Source organism: Manis pentadactyla, chromosome 7, assembly GCF_030020395.1.
Source record: "Manis pentadactyla isolate mManPen7 chromosome 7, mManPen7.hap1, whole genome shotgun sequence".
NCBI lineage: Eukaryota > Metazoa > Chordata > Mammalia > Pholidota > Manidae > Manis > Manis pentadactyla.
The window spans coordinates 86,129,994-86,135,993 of record NC_080025.1 but is presented as its reverse complement, the minus strand read 5'-3'; positions in this window follow the sequence as shown (position 1 = coordinate 86,135,993).

Below are 6,000 nucleotides of genomic sequence, written 5' to 3'. Positions count from 1 at the left end.
TCATGATTTTTTTCCCCTAAAATTTATGAAGCATCAACCAAGGCTTTGAGTTTAGTATTACATAAATATGTGAAATTGAAACATTGGGTATAAAAATCTTAAGTTAAAACACTCACTTTTCACGGTCTTGATTGCTCCCATACAAAACTTCTACTTCTTCAACTCTGGTATATAAATTCCATTAACACTGAACTGTGAAAAAAAAATAAAATAAAATCAGTGAGAATGCCAGGTACTTTCTGAGAAACTAAGTCTATGCAGCAACATGTTGTCATCCTTTACCCCAAGAAACCCTAATAAAAATATCTGCACCCTTTTCTAATGAAGTATTGAGATATACACATGCAAAATATTTATCACATCTTCCTTCTTCTCTCTCTTCTCTACCTACTTTCATACCTGCAAGCCACTGTTACCTATGCCTGAAGACCCAAGTGGTCTTACACCCTTGCTGTCAGCTTGAAGTTGTAATTCAGTCAATCCTCTTCAATGTGTTGATGACACAGATCTTTCTAAACACACACCAGAACATCTTAATTTCTAACTAGAACCCATCATTGGTTTGCCAAAGGCCTCAGAGTAAATGCTACAGTAGTCAACAAAGCACTGTAGGGAACCCTAGGCTATCTAGCACTATCTTTAAAACCTTAACACACCATACCATCTTTCATTTAATATAATCACATCTCTCACTCCTTTAAAAATTTTTATTTGCTTTTTATTAAGTATCCCTATTGAAGAGAAGCATATTATCTTATTCTGAAATAGGAGTAAATACTTGGTGTTTATCTTTGTATAAATAGATTAACCGATTTATTTAAAAGAAAAAGTTGTCACTTTCTTTACTTCAACGTTTTTATTTTACATAATGAGGGGGAGCAGAATATGCCACTCCACAATGCGCCACTCTGGCATGCACATTATCTTCAGCTAAAGGTGACTGAAATCCAGGAGAAGCCTTTTACTTCCCCTTTAACTGCCTGAAAGAACTTAGAAAGGAAGCCTATACTGGAAAGAGAATTAAATGAGAGAACTTTTTTTGTTTTTTTCTGGTTTTTGGTTTTTTTTTTGCAGGCATATAGGTCTTTATATTGCATTATAATTTACATACAGTGAAATGCACAGATATTAAGTGCACAGTTAAATGGGTATTGAAAAATGTGTACACCTAGACAGCCACCTGCTTAATCAAGACACAGAATTTCCATCACCTCAGAAAGTTCTTCTGTATCCATCTAATCATTTCTGTACCACTACCCCACCACCAGAGGTAATAACTATTGTAATTTCTTTCTAAAACAATAGATTGGTCCTGTATGTGTGTCATCTTCTCATAAATGGAATGTTATAGTGTGCATTATTTTGTTTCCGGCTTCTGTCACTCATAATGTCTGTGAGATCCATCCATGTAGTAGTTCCTTCTCTTTTTATTGCAGAATAGTGCCCATTGAGTTTGTCCATTTGCTTGCTTCTTATTACTGAGTAGTAGTCTATACCTCAATTTGCTTGTTAATCAACTCCAGTTATTTTCAGGTTTTGGTTGTTACAAATAAAGCTGCAATTAACAGATTTGCATAATTCTTTTTTTGCACATATTTTCTTGTATGTTGAGTAAATTCATGGAGTAGAACTGCTGGGTAGTACCTGATTAACTTTATAAGAAGCTATCCAGTTGTTGTCCAAGTGGCAGCTTCATCTCCCATTCCCAGAAACAGTGTGCAGGAGTCCACACTCTTGCAAATTGGTTCTGCTCAGAAGGGACATGAAACTAGCAGGTACTTTTAAGACTCCAAGGTCTGCTCAGCTCAAAAGTTACTCAAAAAAGTGATTTCTTCTTTTCTTTCTAAGAGGGGGATGGATTAATTTTCTTCCATGTCATACAACTTCTCTTGACCAATGTATTTTTAATGTCTGAGGAGACTGTAATTTGTCACAGGTTCTGTCCTTCCTCTGAGGATGAGAGATGATAAAATGCCTATGTGAAGAGATAACCTTTTCCCCTGAGAGAGACTTATGTGAATGGCATGGTAGATATTTGTTTACCGAACATTTGTTCTTCTCATCTTTGGTGAATTGTCTTCCTTCCTTTTGAGGCTCCAGACTCCTACCACTTTCCTTACCTTAGGATAGTATATAAGCTTTAATTGCCTGACTGCCTTTAAGTCTCATATTTTTATGGGGCTCCTGTGTGTAAGAAATTTAAATTGTTTTGTTATGTTATCTGTGTTATGTCTACTTAATTATTAGACCAGCTAAAGAAATTAGATGGAAATGAAATAAAGGAAAAAAAATTTTCCCCCTACAATAACTTCTACAGAATGAGAAAACACAAATAACACAACAAAGTGAAAAGTCAAAACTTTCTCATGTCAGGGGATTCAAGGTGGCAGCGTGAGAGGTGAGACAGAGAACTCCTCTCAAAACCACAAATAGTACGAAAATATGCTTAATTAATACAACCAACCCTAAAACAGCAATAAGAAAAAAGGCTGAAACAGACTGCATATAGACCTCATGAACAGAGAAGACCTCACAAAACAGGGTAACATATAAAAGCCTTAATCCAGTGGAACTCAGGCCCTTCCCCGACCCCAGCTCACTGGTGGGAGGAAGAGTAAGGGATCCGGGAGGGGGTGGAAGCCTGGGACTGCTGAACACCTAGCCCTGGAGGTCTGCTTTGTGAGCAGAAACCTATATTGTGTGGTGCTCTGTACATTGGGGAGTTTGGACAGGCACAGTGCTTGAAAGACTGAGATTCCAGCCATTTGTGGAGGAGGGGATCCACACCCGGCTGCTCTGCGTCAAAGGAAAGGCAGGCGGTCTGAGAGGCTTCCTAGCAGCGAGATGGCTACTGAAGGGGTGGGATTTGCACGGAGCTTGCTCCACAGAAGGGAGAGCTGGACAAGCTTGTCTGGGTGTGCTCTGCCCAGCTGGTTGGGAACTTTGAGGAGCTTCAGGTGCTCCATCCCCCTGTCTGCCTACTCAGCTCCGAGGCACCCCACTGTGATATGCAGACTGCTGCGCCTTCCTCCTAGCCTGCCGGCACCAGTTCACAAACCAGCAGTCACTGTGCTGGCATCAGGTCAGCCAGAGGAAGGTCCTGCCTTCAACAGCTAGAGACACAAAGCACAGAGGCTTACACCTGTGTGCTTGGCCCACTGGCTCTGACACTGGAGACAGGCACCACAGATGGGAATCAGGAAACAGATCTTTCCTCCCCCAGGCACCAGCTCCACTCCTCTATGACCCCCCAACCTCACTCTAGGGGCTGAGCAGCTCCAGAGACTGGAGCTTCTGGGCACTGGTAGGCACCACACAGAAATATAAAACTTCAAAAGAACATGGTTCAGATCAAAATCTCACAAACCCCAGAAAAAGGGCCAAATGAAACCAAACTCACCAATCTTGCTGAAAGAGAGTTCAAAATAAAAATTATGAACATGCTTATGGAGGTACAGAAAAATAGCCAAGAACTCAGGAACGAATTTAAGTCAGAGATTCAACCATTAAGAAATTCCATATCTGAAATGAAACATACAATGAAGGGATTTAAAAGCAGATTAGATGTAGTTGAAGAGAAGGTAAATAGAATAGAAATTAGAGAAGAGGAAAATGAAGAAGCTGAGGCACAGAGAGAAAAAAGAATCCCTAAGAATGAAAGAATATTGAGAGAACTGCGTGACCAATCCATACGGAACAATATTTGCATTACAGGGGTACCAGAAGAAGAAGAGAGAAAAATGGATAGAAAGTATCATTGAGGAGGTAATTGCTGAAAACTCCCCCAATCTGGGGAAGGAGGTAGTCTCTCAACCTATGGAGGTGCAAAGATCTCCCAACACAAATGACCCAAGGAAGACAACACCAAGACATATAATAATTAAATTTGCAAAGATCAAGGATAAAGACGGACTTTTAAAAGCAGCTAGAGAGAGAAAAAAGATCACATACAAAGGAAAACCCATCAGCCTATCATCAGACTTCTCAGCAGAAACTTTACAGGCCAGAAGGGAATGGCATGATATATTTAATGCAATGAAGCAGAAGGGCCTGGAACCAAGAATATTTTACCCATCAAGGTTATCATTTAAATTTGAAGGAGGGATTAAACAATTTTCAGATAAGAAAAAGTTGAGAGAATTTACCTCCCACACACCACCTCCCTCTACAGTGCATTTGGAGGGACTCCTATAGATGGAAGTATTACTAAGGCTAAACAGATGTCACCCAAGGGATAGACAAAGAGTATAGAATATGGTTCATAACATACAAAGAATGGAAGAGGAAAAAAAAGGAGGGGGAAAAAAAGAACCTTTAGGTTGTGTTTGTAACAGCATACAAAGTAGACTGTTAGATAGTAAGGGAATCACCCTCGAAACAATCTAAACTCACATTTAATGAAACTAGAAAAGGAAGAATAAATGAGGCCCAAAGTCAGTAGAAGGAGGGACATAATAAAGATTAAAGCAGAAATAAATAAAATTAAGAAGAATAAAACAGTAGAAAGAATAAATGAAAGAAGGAGCTGTTTCTTCAAGAAAATAAACAAAACAGATAAACCCCTAGCCAAACTTACCAAGAAAAAAAGAGTCTACACACATACACAGAATCAGAAATGAGAAAGGAAAAATCACTACAGACACCACAGAAATACAAAGAATTATGAGAGAATACTATGAAAAATTATATGGTAACAAACTGGATAACCTGGAAGAAATGGACAACTTTCTAGAAAAATACAACCTTCCAAGACTGACCCAGGAAGAAACAGAAAATCTGAATAGATCAATTACCAGCAAAGAAATTGAATGGGTAATCAAAAAATTACCTAAGAACAAAACTTCTGTACCAGATGGTTTCACTGCTGAATTTCATCAAACATTTAGTGAAGACCTAATACACATCCTCCTTAAAGTTTTCCAAAAAGTAGAAGAGGAGGGAATACTCACAAACTCATTCTACAAGGCCAACATGACTCTAATACCAAAACCAGGCAAAGACATCACAAAAGAAGAAAATTACAGACCAATATCCCTAATGAACATAGATGCAAAAATACTCAACAAAATATTAGCAAACTGAATTCAAAAATACATAAAATATATCATCTATCATGATCAAGTGGGATTCATCCCAGGGATGCAAGGATGGTACAACATTTGAAAACCTGTCAACATCATCCACTAGATCAACAAAAACAACAAAAACCACAAGATCTTCTCCATAGATGCTGAAAAATCATTCAACAAAATTCAACATACCTTCATGATAAAAACTCTCAACAAAATGGGTATAGATGGCATATACCTCAATATAACAAAGGCCATATATGACAAACCCACACCCAACATCAAACTTCACAGCGAGAAGCTGAAGGCTTTTCCCATAAGATTGGGAACAAGGCAAAGATGACCACTCTCCCCACTTACATTCAACATAGTTCTGGAGATTCTAGCCATGGCAATCAGACAAAACAAAGAAATAAAAGGCATCCAGATAGGTAAGGAAGAAGTCAAACTGTCCCTGTTTGCCGATGACATGATACTGTACATGAAAAACCCTAAAGAATTCACCCCAAAACTATTAGACCTAAGATCTGAATTCAGCAAAGTTGTGGGATACAAAATTAATACACAGAAATATGCTGCATTCCTACACACTAACGATTAACTAGCAGAAAGAGAAATCAGGAAAACAATTCCATTCACAATTGCATCAAAAAGAAGTAAATACCTAGGAATAAACCTAACCAAGAGAGTGAAAGGCCTATACCATGAAAACTACAAGACACTCTTAAGAGAAATTAAAGAGGACACTAATAAATGGAAATTCATCCCATACTCTTGGCTAGGAAGAATTAATATTGTGGAAATGGCCATCCTGCCTAAAGCAATCTACAGATTCAATGCAATCCCTATCAAAACACCTACAGCATTCTTCAATGAACTAGAGAAAATAGTTCTAAAATTCATATGGAACCACAAAAGACCCTCAATAGCC